Source organism: Nanorana parkeri, unplaced genomic scaffold (assembly GCF_000935625.1).
Source record: "Nanorana parkeri isolate BGI_ZX_2015 unplaced genomic scaffold, ASM93562v1 scaffold1077, whole genome shotgun sequence".
Classification (NCBI taxonomy): Eukaryota; Metazoa; Chordata; class Amphibia; order Anura; family Dicroglossidae; genus Nanorana; species Nanorana parkeri.
The window spans coordinates 332,510-345,856 of NW_017307345.1; the positions used below are offsets into that span (position 1 = coordinate 332,510).

The following is a 13,347-nucleotide window of genomic DNA, read 5'->3' on the forward strand; positions in this document are numbered from 1 at the left end:
TGTGTGTGTAACAGAAATGTCCAACTGTCATTTCCTGTTCAGTTCATGTTCAGCAGTCTTTACTTACTTAAAAAAGAAAAAACAAAGGTGTCCAAAAAAAGTAATACCTAGTTATCCTGCAAGTGGAGATGGGAACACTAACAGGTCTATTCACAAAAGGGTGAAGAGTTTGCAGAAGGCAGGAGAAGTAAACAATCTAGGACAAAATAGCTTTCCAGTTGTCAGGGTTCCACCCTGACTTTACTGGGTTGCAGCATCCTGGCTTGGTTGCCATTTTACTCACCTGTGTTTCCTTCTTTGCCTGAGCAGACTCTGTAAGTTGCTCACTACTCCTAGGCTCCCTCTCATGGCCAGACAGGAGACCATCATCTGAGAGAGCCAGATGGGAGTTTCCTGTCTCTGAGTGTTGATGTCACCCCACTCACTATATATAAACCACTCAGTCCAGTCTGACATTGCCCTTGTGTGGTCTTCCTGCTAGTGCATTCCTGCTGCTCTGAGTATCCTGATTCTGTGTATGACCCGATCCTGGCTGACGTTCTCCTCTGGCTCCTGCTCCTGGCTTGTTCCTGACAACGTTGATTTTCTGGCTTGTTCCTGACGACACTGATCTCCGTGTTCCTGACCTGGCTTGAATGACTACCCACTCCGGCTTGTTCCAGTTTATGATTCTGCTTGCTCCTGTGGACACTGTTTTTAATAAATATTTTAACTAGCACCTTTTCCTTGTCTGGTTTTCATTGTGCTCTGACACCAGTTCAGCTATGTTGTCCTAGATTGTTCACCAACTCTTCACTCTTTTGTGAATAGACCTGTTAATCATTCATATTGTACAGTATATGGTTATACTTGATGACAGATTGTTTTTATGTATTATATTATTGTGTTATATTCATGTTTATAACTTTATTTTAGCATAATATATGTTGTAACTAATTAATAATAAGAGAGTGGTTAGTTACATTTACCAGACCAGCAAACCTGTGTTTCAGTCAGGGTAAAGTTTTCAGGGCTTTATTTATGGAAGGTAAATTCAGTAGAAAATTCTGTATATATATCTGTATTAGGGATGCACCGATACCACTTTTTTAAGGCCGAGTACGAGTACCGATACTTTATTCCAAGTTTTTGCCGATACCAATTACCATTATTTTTAAATTTTTCTATTTATTTACATTTTTTAATAATTTTTTTCAACTTTAAAAAAACTATTTTCATTGATTTGCTATTCTGCTCGGTACCACGGAGGTACCGAGCAGAATAGCCAAGCCGAATACTGCTCTGCAGCATCCGGCTATTCACTCAATGCCTATGAGGATAAGGGAGAGCATGTTTGGCTGACCGAAGTGCAGCCGAAGGCAGCCGATGTACGGCTGAACTCAGCTGTACAAGCCAGAAGTGAATAGCTGAACGTTGTTCGGCTCACTTCACTTCGGCTGGGTTATTCACTCGTCTGCCTTCGCCAGCTTTGTGAATTACCCCCTGTAATATTCAGGGCGGATATGATCCGTAGCCAGCCATATCAGCAAATAAAACTTTATTTTTTTCTTCAAACAATAACATAAACATGGCTTATATTCAGCAGAATGACAAAATCAACAGGGCTTATCATCAGCAAACACAAGATTCGGCTCAGCCCCTGTATACCAAGTCCCACCTCAGGTTAGAGTCCCAGCCTGCTCACAAAGGTTTCCAGTATGGACACAGGTGCCCCAGCAGTGTCTCGGTAGATGGTATTCCACAGCTTAACACAGCTATGTGTCCTGCTCCAAACACTCCTCACAGACACCACTGACTGGCTTCCTGTTCCTTTTTAACACACCCTCTGGCTGGTGGGTTAACCCTTTCATTACCAGAACTGGCTGTAGTCAGGGATGGAGGCTCTGTCCCACCCAAAAATCTCTCTGAGGGATTCCTGGGCCCATGTATAATATAAAATACTGGGAAGACTGCCTAGCAATTTCCCTTACAAGTCCGACCTGGAACCCCTCACCCTCCTTGGCGAGAACCCTGAATGCAAGGCAAACATAACGGGACCACCACCTAAATAAGGGAGGGATATACCGTCCATCAAGCACCCATTACTGGCGTCCTGTACACCCCCTATTGTTAAATGATTAAGGAACATAATGGAAGTACCTGGAGGCTTCATTATTTCCTGTATTTTTTAAGCACTTGCATAAGTCACATATAGTACATTAAACATTCACATTGGTCTCCAACCCCTGTAGGATCTTACATATCTTATGTTTATACCACACTGAGGTTAATTGAATGGGAAGCTATATAACCTACCAGTAGATTAGAGGAACCTGCACAGAGAGAACATACAGACTGCCAAAAAGGCAAGGATAAGTTCTGGCATGACAGTCTCTTGTTGCTGACAACATGGCACTGGGAGAAACTCAGAAGGTGTTTTGACAATATTAAAGTTTAGGCATGTGTTAGATTATGGTATTTTCGTAAATATGGTATGCACCAGAAAGTCCCAGTTTTTGAAATGTGGTCAGAGTTGGTAGTAACCATTATAGCTACCTAACAGTATGTAAAACCAAAACCAGGAGAGAGTAAATCTCCCAGCAGGGAACACAAATAGCAATAAAAACATGGCAGGGGTTAGGAGTTTAGGTTTGGATGCATTTTAATGTTTCAGTAGAACTGCTATCCAGAGATCATCTTGATTTTCCTATACCATGTATTCATCAACACCACTGTTTCGATAGCATATTGGCAATATTTATATATTTGGTAAATATAAATAAAATAAGCCTTAGTTAAATGCAATCATCGGGAGGGGCATGTTGGAGAAGCCACTTGAGTTTTGCATTTGTGCACTATAAATGCAGTTAAATATAATTTCTTATATAGTGCAGCTGGTGTGTCTGCCAATAACAATTGCTTTGGATACAATCTCTTGCTAGTTATTTAAATTTAATATGAAAAGATCATAAATCAATGGCTGACTGATGGGATTGTCATGTTTTTGTTTCTAATGCAGTAGATAATGATTTATGAAAGGTTAAGAATTTTAATATGAATTTACTTTTTTTTCATTAAAATGGTTGTTGCCAGCAAACCAGTTGTTAAGATTTCACATTGTGGCAGTAAGTTTTGTGTGGTCTCCTTTTCCTCCTTCACACTGTAAGGAGAGGCAAAGTCAAGGAGTAAATATTCTGCTTTTTCCATAGAACAACAGCCTTGAACTGTCAGCTGTGTCACAGGTTAATGGCACAGCTCAGCTCCATTTATCTTATTCTGACAGCTTGCCCAGCCTAACACATTGTAACAACATTTTTTTCAGGACCAGGTGACAGTCCTGGCCCCTCTCCTCTGTAAACTGTTCGCCCCAAAAGACATTAAAAATAGTTTTGGATGCAAGTACAGTGCAAGCCTTACAGTACACGACAGCTTGGATTTCAAAACTATAAAATGCAAACTTCTTGATGTCTTTGAAGGTTTGTGTTTGGTATACAGAACTCATAAAAAAGTATCAAACATAAATTCGACATACAGTTTTATAATAACTAATAAACAACGAATAAAATAATATCAATGGAAACCTGTCATAGAGTCTACCTGGCTATCATGCTTACTCTTTTGCTTCACCACTTTGAATTACTGATCTAGTTTGTGTATCCAGATAAGGACTTTTCTTTGACTTTCTTTACTTGCATACTTGTTCAAGGTCAGTCACTGGCAATGACAAATTACATATTCATTTCATGAAAGGTTTGTTTTTAAGGGACACTGTCATTACTCCGCACTTCCCCTGCTTAATATATAAAAATACAGGCCTCTGTAAAGCTCACCACACACAGTTAGATTTTTTAACAAACTCTCATACAAATAATCTGATCAGAACATTCGATAATGCCATCAGAGACTTGTAGAATGTTATTCAAAATGTTATTTTCAACATTAGATTTGTGAGTGAATGGAGTTTCTTGAACAAGAAACACATTCACCATTAGTATTTTATTTGTTTGAGAAAATGTTCCCATCCTACTCTTTCAGTTTTGTTTAGCACTATGGTCATAATCAACCATTAATATGACCCCATTAGATAATCGAAGAAATGTTGAAATGTGTGGTAATGTCTTACTTACCACAAACAAACTGCCTCTTCCCCCTTCTTTTTAGAGATTTGGTCCCTTAAAATGGTAGAGAGCTGGTATTTGTACTCCATATGGTCAAAAAACCCTAGATGTGGTGACTTTGATTGCACATAGTTTCAGAGACACTGCATGGAGTGATATCAACCATATATAGCTATTATTGCACTAGGTTTTTTGCTGTTATAAACTGGACAGTGTTGCATTTTATTAATATGTGGTGTAGGTCATTGCAACAAATATAAATTACATTTTACATTTGTCAAACAAATTCAAACATGATTTACTTGTTGCTATTAACTTTCTCATCAATATTCTATTAAACCATGACTATAATGGCAATGTCACTTTGCACTATGAACTTGTATATCTAACCCTCCACCTTGTATAATTACAAAGCACAGTTGACCCTTGTGCCTAAAAAGTTTGACAACATTGATTAAGATCATTGCGGAAATCCTATTACAAAATGTATACCATTTATCATATCTTAACTTTTTTCTTTAAAAGTCTATTTTGTAGAAAGGGTATGACTTTGCTGTGTGCACATACACTATATGTAGGACATTTTGAAAATGAGGATATATGATTTTCTGGTATACAAAATACCTATTAAGGAGTGCTCTTAGAAAGTATAGCGATTTTGTCAGTAGGGGGAAAAGCAATGTGCAATTTGCACTAAACCATAACTAATTGGAATTCCTCACTCATCTTCACTGCCTTATCGAAAAGCATGATAACTTGACAAAGCCAGCAAGGTCCATTTGTAAAGATATATACTTATCTATACCTCTTTGTCATGGCCCCAAAAAAAACATCAGTTGGTCTCTCTCATACTTGAAATTGCTAGATAGCTGGGATTTCTAAATCTAGATAATCCTGGAATACAAATACTTATGTTTCAGGTGCCTGCAGCAGTCTTCCATAATTGGAAAATTAATTTACTGTTCCTGAGTAAATGGCATGGCAGCTTTAGGCCATAAGAGAATCCAATATAGCATTTAACATTAAATGGGTCAGTGACTCATAAATATGACTGCTTGACTTTGCTGTGCTAGCGTTTTTAATTCATGCACTTTTTATATTACGTGAGATTAATTATTTATTAAAGTTAAATAGACTGGTTGGTGGCACTTGGTTTTATTTCAGAGGTTGATCTAATTTGTAACACAATTTGTATCGGTCATAGGTTAAACTAACCATAATGGATTCCTCCCTGGGTCATTTGGAAGAAATCAGAATTAGTGGAGTTCTATCTTTTCTAAAAATATATTAGTACATCTTCTAGTGCTGGGATTTAGGTGTGGTAGATATTTATATGCATTCCAGCTAATTTAAATATGGGCAGTTGTAATGTGTGATAGACTAAAACATCGGGAGGTTTTATGCATGGCTGAGCTCACCATGGTGTCCAATAAATCACTTGTCAGGATACAGAGAAATGGAGACATGAATGCAATACATAATGACATGTGATAGAGGGGTAAGAGGAAAGAGGGAAAGCAAGTGTGGCAGATATTGGGGGAATCGCTGCTCCTGATAATTGCACATTTACTTTACCCATCCTTAACTACAGACTGAAAATTAGGATGAATTCTATTTTATATTTTGTATTGAGCGATGAAGTCTTCTTGGGGGAGAGTGTGTGTTGTCCCTTTGCACATGTTCACGTTATAATGATTTGAAATAGAGCAATGTGCCAGATTAGCCATTGTGTTTAAACTATATGGTCTAATTTGAAATAACATTGGTCATGCAAGGACATTATGGATGCAGGATTGTGAGGAAGTGACATATGAAGCACAAATGTGTTGTCATTCCATGCATAGAAAAACACTGCAAAAAAAAGGACAATAATAAAGAAGGGGAAAACGTTAAAAAGGCCCCACTGCCAAGAGTATTTTTTTTTTCTTCAATCAGATAGTTTTTATTCGTTTTTGCATAATAGAAAATATCAAATTTATCCAGCCAGGATGAAGCTTGAGAGGGGCTGTCGAAAAAGTGGGTTCCTCCAGCAGCAATCACACGTAGCCGTGCAGGATAGATCATGGAGTATGACAGATGGAGATGTTGGAGACGCTTCTTGACATCCATGAATTTCGCTCTGCGACGTTGCACCTCCTGTGAAAAATCTGGAAATAGCATAATCTTCGAGCCGGCCAGAGAAATTTCCCCCATATCCCGTGCCTTTCGCAGGATACGTTCTTTATCCCGGTAATTCAGAAGCCGGATCAACATGGGCCTAGGCGGGTTCCCAGGTGGTAACGGGCGAGAGGGAACTCTGTGAGCTCTTTCCACAGCAAACAAAGGGGACAAGTAGGTCTTCCCAAAAACTTCACAGAGCCAGGATTCCATGTAGTCAGTGGCATTAGCCCCTTCTGTGCGTTCCGGAATGCCGACAGCCCTGATATTGTTGCGTCTCAGCCTGTTCTCCACATCGTCCATTTTCAGGGTGTGTGCAGAAATATCGTGTAATGCCGTTTTCACATCTGAGAGCAATGGGGTCGTAGTATCTTCCAGCCCACTCACCCTACCCTCCAGGGCAGAAGTGCGGTCCCGCACTTTCTGCAGATCATGGCGCATGAAGGATATGTCGGCCCTCATCCCCTGCACTTGATCTGTGAGAGATGTCAGCGCAGCGTTGCATAGCTGTACAGCCGAAAAAACATCTGAGATGGTAGGCTCAGTCGGCTTAGATTTCGTTTTAGATGCCTTAGGGCCCTTCAGATTCTTAGGCACTGTACTCACAGTCACTGCGGTATCATCCGGGTCCTCCGAATCAGAGGCAGAGATGTGTGGGGAGCCAGGCCCCATATCCCTCTTATAGGCGGTCTGCGGAGTAGGAAAGTCAGCGCGCCTTGGCCAGTGTGTCCGGGTGTCGGGCGAAGCGTTCCAGCCTCACCGCAGCATCCCTGTTGCTGTCCCCCGTTTGCTTACTGGGGGTGGGAAGTGCAGGATGCGAGCCGCCACCGCCGCCGCCATCTTGGATCGTGAGGCCTCTACCGTCCTTCTTTTTAGACATCCCCTCGTGTCAGCGCGCGGTTCCACAATTCACCGGAGCAGGTCACCGGGTCCACGACACTCAGGTAAGCCGCCGGAGAGGTACACGGGTAGCTGGGTAAGCCCTGCAGGTTATTTTCAGGATATATGGTGGGAGAGCTCTAATTTACTTAAATTACAGTTATCGTTGTGTTGAAGTCACTCCCTTTTTTGCTCACCTTGTGCGTTGTGGTGTGTTGGTGAGTTGTTTGGTCCAGTTAGGGCAGAAGAGCCCAACAGTCCAACATTTCCTTTGTGAGTCAGTGCTGCATCTTTATCCATGTATGCCGTTTATAAGCACACTGACATCATGTTGTATTTTTGTTTAATTGATGTGGCTGTGATGCTTGCATATTGTTCAACGATGCAGTATGTATATACTGTATGTATACTATAGGTGTATTAATGAGTCATTTCTTCATAGGACAAAACCATACCATGTATCCTAAGTTTTAATAATTATGCACAAACATGTAGAGATCATCACTGAAATACTGAATTGTGATAGACATTATTCACCTAAGTCCTTGAAGCCTGTAAACCCAAAATTGTAAGGCTTTATGTACATAAGTGTTATTTAAAGTCTGTGTAACCACATTGTAACCTTTTCTATTTCCATCTTGTATTAATAACCTTCAAGGTTTTTTGTTATCTTGGAACAATATGAATGATTTCAAAGAGGAGTTGAATCCTCTCTTGGAGGGATATAATATGATTGTTACTTACGAAGTAATTTCAATCTTCCAGGTTTGATTCTGCTTTAATTACGGTGTTTCCAAACAGATTTAGTATTTTACACTTGACGGCCGACTTTCATTTTAGCATGCTAGCCATACAATCACATACGCTATCCAGTGTCCTCTGGTTTAATATGTTACCCTTTCTTTTTGTTCTTTATATGTGCTCAAGAAGTGTTTTGGTTTAATTCTGAAACTGATTGACATTCAGTTATAAGCACTATTGCATTGCTCAGCATTAATGGAAGCTAAAACATCAAATACTCTATCGGCAGACAAGGGGGCTTCAGAGTTATGGAAACAGAATTGTACACTTTAAAAAGAAAGTTGTTATACACTGCTTTCCCCTGTCAGTGTATATGAATCATTTGTAGGTAAATGAGAAAGGAAGGTCAAATACATCATCATTTTACATATTACAGGTATGAAAAGGGAAAAAAATGTTTTATTCAGCATCTCATCTATTCCAGTTGATGGAAGGATATTTTAAATATGTATTTCAGAAATGTAATGGACCTGAGAATTAGATTTTCTATGGATATTCTATTTCTAATATCTCTAAGCATTTGGCAACATATTAGAATAAACCTTTTTGAAGAAAAATATGTTTGCTGCCAATGCTGAGATCCTTCCATAAATACCAGCTGCAGGCAGTTCTGCTGACCTTTTAGTTTCAATACATTTTGGGTCAGTGGCCAGGAATAAGCATAGTGATAAAGGTTTTTGACTTTTTATGACTTTCTTTTGTTGCATGCTTGTTCTAAGGTTGACTAACAAATACATAGGTTAAAAACAGCCAGATCACTAGCATTTTTAGAAGGAAGTCAGCAGTTGTAACCTACGTATTTCTCACATGGCAGGTATACTCTAAAGTCAAAGTCAGGGATCCTTATTTGCATATTTGTTAGGTTAGTGAATCAGTGTGCCACAGTGTGAGCATGACAGTCAGAAAAATTACATTTGCAGAGTAGGAAAAAAGAAATGGCAGCCTCTGCTTTTCTTTCAGGAAAAACGTTTAATAATTTCATCATTGTAGAATTGTCTTATAGTTGGATCGTTTCATCTTAAATGCTTCTATAAAGTTGCAATAATGGCAAGTTTTATCATGCCATTGGTGTACAAGAATATTGCTACACTGCCACTTTCACTTATCATTATGATCTGATTGTCATATAAAATGCTTTCTGTTAATTATCATATGAATCCTCATCTTGGTTTCTGATGCAGGGCCTGTTAAAATACATTAAGGGAGTTATTCACTTAGCTGCCTAAGGCAGCCGAGTGAATGACAAAGCTGAAGTGAAGTGAGCCGAACGTTGTTTGGATACTCACGTCAGCCTTGTACTGCTGATTACAGCCGTACAATAGCTAAAATCAGCCGTACATCAGATGTTGGATCGGCTGAGCCGAAGTGCAGAAGAAGTTCGACTCAGCCGATCCAACATCTGGATCGGCTGAGCCGAAGCTCCGGCAGCTCACTCACTGCCGTTCGTTCCTATTCCCTATGTAAGTGGATATTCTGCTATATCCGAAGCTACGGCTGGATCCTTCGGCTCTTTAGTGAATAACCCCCTAAATGTTTAGACATTCCCTGATAAGCACAGGTCTGCCACTGGATTTATCCACCAATGTCGATAAGTGAGCAGAACAAAGAGAAGTAAAAAAAAGAAAACAAAATATGGCAATAATGTGGCTGCCACCTCTGACCCTATTGTCCTATGTACTGGTCCATGACTGCTTTATAGTATCACTGCATGCAATGGAGGGCTGCTTGGATAAAATACAGAAAAATTATAGAAGAAACAGTAATTTTAGTAAACAATGCTACGCTGAATACAAACATATTAGAGAAAGCAACATGTAAAACAAACACCACATCCTTTTCATACTTTCAAAGAAAAGACCCAACGATATATAATGACTTTAATGGTGTGTGTATGTATGTAGAGAATACCCATGTATGTCAAATATACATTTATTTAATCAATATAAAATCCTTAGAAATAAGTTTATGCAAAGGACAATATTGGTATTGTCCTGAATGAATAGGGTTTGGATCATTAAAGAGTATGTAATTTCCAGTGTCTTTTGATTATCTACTCAAACACTACCTCCCTCAGATCTATAGAACATAAAGGCCAATTATTCTGTAGTCCAAGGTAAGAACATGGAGGGCTGAAAAACCTCTTTGTGATAACACAGGAAGTGAGCACAGGACACAGTACAACTCTGAATTTCGGACAAGAGCAACAGTTTTTTGGGGGGGGGGTTTTTGCACTTATCAAACAGATATACCAAAAGGTTTGGAATTGTATATTTGCAGACCAAAAGGGATCAAATAAGAGGATTTAATTTGTTGGGAATATACACACTTTAAAGTGGAACTTTAACACACCTGTACTACTTAAAATAGGGTCAGTTAAAATCATTAAATCACTAAAAATGCACTAACCCCAACCCAGTTGACATCCGCGGTATTAAACCCTCCTTCCTGTCCAGGCCATTTTTCAGTATTCAGTGCTGCGGTACTTTGACTGACATTTATTCCGTCATGCAACGCTGTACTTTTACTTTTTTATTAAGGAAAAATTACCGAAATAAAAAAAAACAGTTTCCCCTATATTAAATGATAAAACATTTATTATTACCCAATTTTTTGGTAAATTATAAAAGACGGGGTCACGTCGTGTAAAAAGACACTAAACATGTCAAGCCTTAAAATTGCGTGCGCGCGCGAAACCTCAAAAAACAATAATACCCAAAATTGGCCATAGGCGACACTTTAAAAGCTTTTACCGCTCATCAGTTTAGTGTTATCAGTGATTGATGGCCCTAAAATGATTGCTCTCACTGCGACGTTCGTGGCGATATGTAACGTGTGTAGCGCAATTGTCGTTTTTGCGAAAAAAAACTTTTATTTTTTTTATTTATATATATATATTTTTGCACTTATTGTTATTGCTATTATATAGGGGGATAACAATCCCCCTATATAATAGCAAAGGCACACTGTGCCTTTGCTATTAATAGCAAAGGCACACTGACAGGTCCTCTTTATGGAGACATTAGGGGTCTCTAGGACCCCTAATGTCACCTGTGGACCCCAAAAGCTATGGAGCCGCCGATCGTCTATATGTGAAACACCCGGTAACGGGTGTTTGCATTGGTCGGGTCTTTTCCGCCCGTGCGTGCCCGCTAGGGGGCGCGCGCGAGCAGAAAAAAAATGCCGTCCGTCCGTTTTTTTACAACCGGCGGACGGCAAGTGGTTAATGAATTATCAATGAGCCCAGGATCCCCAACACAGGAATGTCCTTGTTTGCTCCCTTCTACAGTCATAATTGAATCATATTAATTTCAGCCATCATCCGCTTTGATCCTGGTCTTTGGTCCTACATAATACGTGGTATGTTAACACAGCACAAGAGAATCTGTGTATTTGTTTTGGCTACCAGACTTTTTTGTGGAACCGTTTCTTACTGTGTCATCCTAGCATTTGGAACCATTTGATGTGGCATCTTAAGGAGACCTTGCCACCAACCCAGGTATATTATGATTAAGGCGGTTTGATAATCTACTCACAATGCAATACTATTGACTGCTATCTTTTTAAATTTTGTGCTAAAGGTGTACTACAAAAAGGGGATGCTAGGTTTTACCTTCTGTGTTTCAGCCTAATGTTGATGCCCCCCTTCCCTGACCTTGACATCAGCTGTGCTCCTGGAAGAGTCCAGGGAAGCCTCACATGATCTGTGAAGACAGTCTGAGTCATCAGATCAGCAACTCATCCCTTTTCAGAAACCTCATTATCAGGTTTCAGTCAGACAACGGCAACTACAAAGCAATCAGCATCTGCTGGCTCATTAGCTGATCAATAGTGCTTTGGGAACCCTTGTCATTGTGCTTTTTCTGGCATATTGTAGTCCAGTTATAAGAACATTCTTGATAGGCAAACATAGATGAATAGTTAATATATGAAATTTGAACAAAAGTTGTCCTGTGAGTTTTAAGGTGGTCAACTGCAACAGAGAAACACATAACTGTGTAACAAAGGTTGTATTGTATAAAGAGACACCAATATAGCTACTCACTGGGCACCAAGACTCCTTCTCAAATTCCCACGGTCCTCTTAATTTAGCACCAAGTTCTATCTATTTCCTTCAAGTTCCTTCTCTTGCAGCCACAATCTCAACCTTGACCTTATTATCGTAATTTCTCAACAATCTCCCCTTAATTCTCGCAAGTCTCTTCTATGCAAATACCTATCTTCTTTTGTTAGCCTGTGTTGTCTTTTAACCAATTGATTTTCTTTATTAAACTTTATAGGACCCCAAACAACAAGCTTGTAGAACAGATGTTTTCCTCTACCCTGTTCATCCTTGGAAGAACTTTCCTGTTCATTAATAGGCAAACCACTGCAGGAATGACCAAGTCATTTAAATAGAAGGTAGAATGTTTTCCCTCACAGATGTCCACCTACTGAAGCTAGAATGACTGTTGAGTTAAAGACATTTGTTGATATGCTAATTGACTGAGAGGCTAAGTCAACAGCTGGTCAGACACATCTGTCTCACTCACACACATATATTTAACAGTATCATCATTTCCAAAGAATACCAAGTGAAAAGATCGATATGCTATTTGTGTTCACTGCTGATCTCCCCTGCTGTACACTCCTTTTATTTGGTATTTGTACAAGGGAGTACTCTAGTTTATGTAGGAAACAGCTGGCTGTAAGAAAATGGTGGAGGAAGATTTACTGCATCCTCTGAGCAGTAGAAGAAATTAATTGTAATGCACAGGATATGGTGGAACCACTCCACGTGCGTATTTCCCAAAATATTGAGGGCTTTGGGCTCCAAGTTTTTATTTTTTAGATACTGTTATGATACATCATTTCATTTAGGGATAACTATTCCAAAAGTGTATGTAAAGGCTTTGGTTAAAATAAAACATCTATGTCATGTTAAATATCTATAATAACCTGAACACTTTTACTAGAAAGAAAGATACATTTTAAATACTTTTAATAGCGTGACAGCTATTTAGTGCTTTATCTCTGGGATCTGAGGGCTGGGAGCGGACAGGCCTTGTCATCCTCTGCCAACGTCACGAATTCAAAGAGCAGTAAGAGTCCTCTCATTGTAGGTAGGTTTACAGGGGTAATTGACCTCCCTAGACACTCCCTGCATATAGCATCTGGCAAAGTACAGTCTCACATTGGCTGTGCGGGAACAGGGGTATCAGCAGTGGGGGTGTAATAACTGAATCAGTGTGACATCTTGAAGCCCCACTAAGTGAGAAGAATACAGCTAACTGACCTTGCTAGGACAGACTACTTTCCATGACTAGCTTGGTCAGGGAGGGAGTAGTAGAAGAAAGCAACTGGCAGGGTCACCAGGTATTTCCTAGTAAATAATAAAGTAGTGGCACAAATAAAATGCATTACTTAACTATCATTT

At 39.5% G+C, this 13,347-nt stretch overlaps 1 protein-coding gene across 1 annotated transcript in view; it reads left to right on the plus strand.

Annotated features, from left to right (window-relative positions):
- Positions 1 to 13,347, plus strand: part of STPG2 (sperm tail PG-rich repeat containing 2) — a 381,107-nt gene that overhangs the window by 271,509 nt on the left and 96,251 nt on the right. The window lies entirely within an intron of this gene.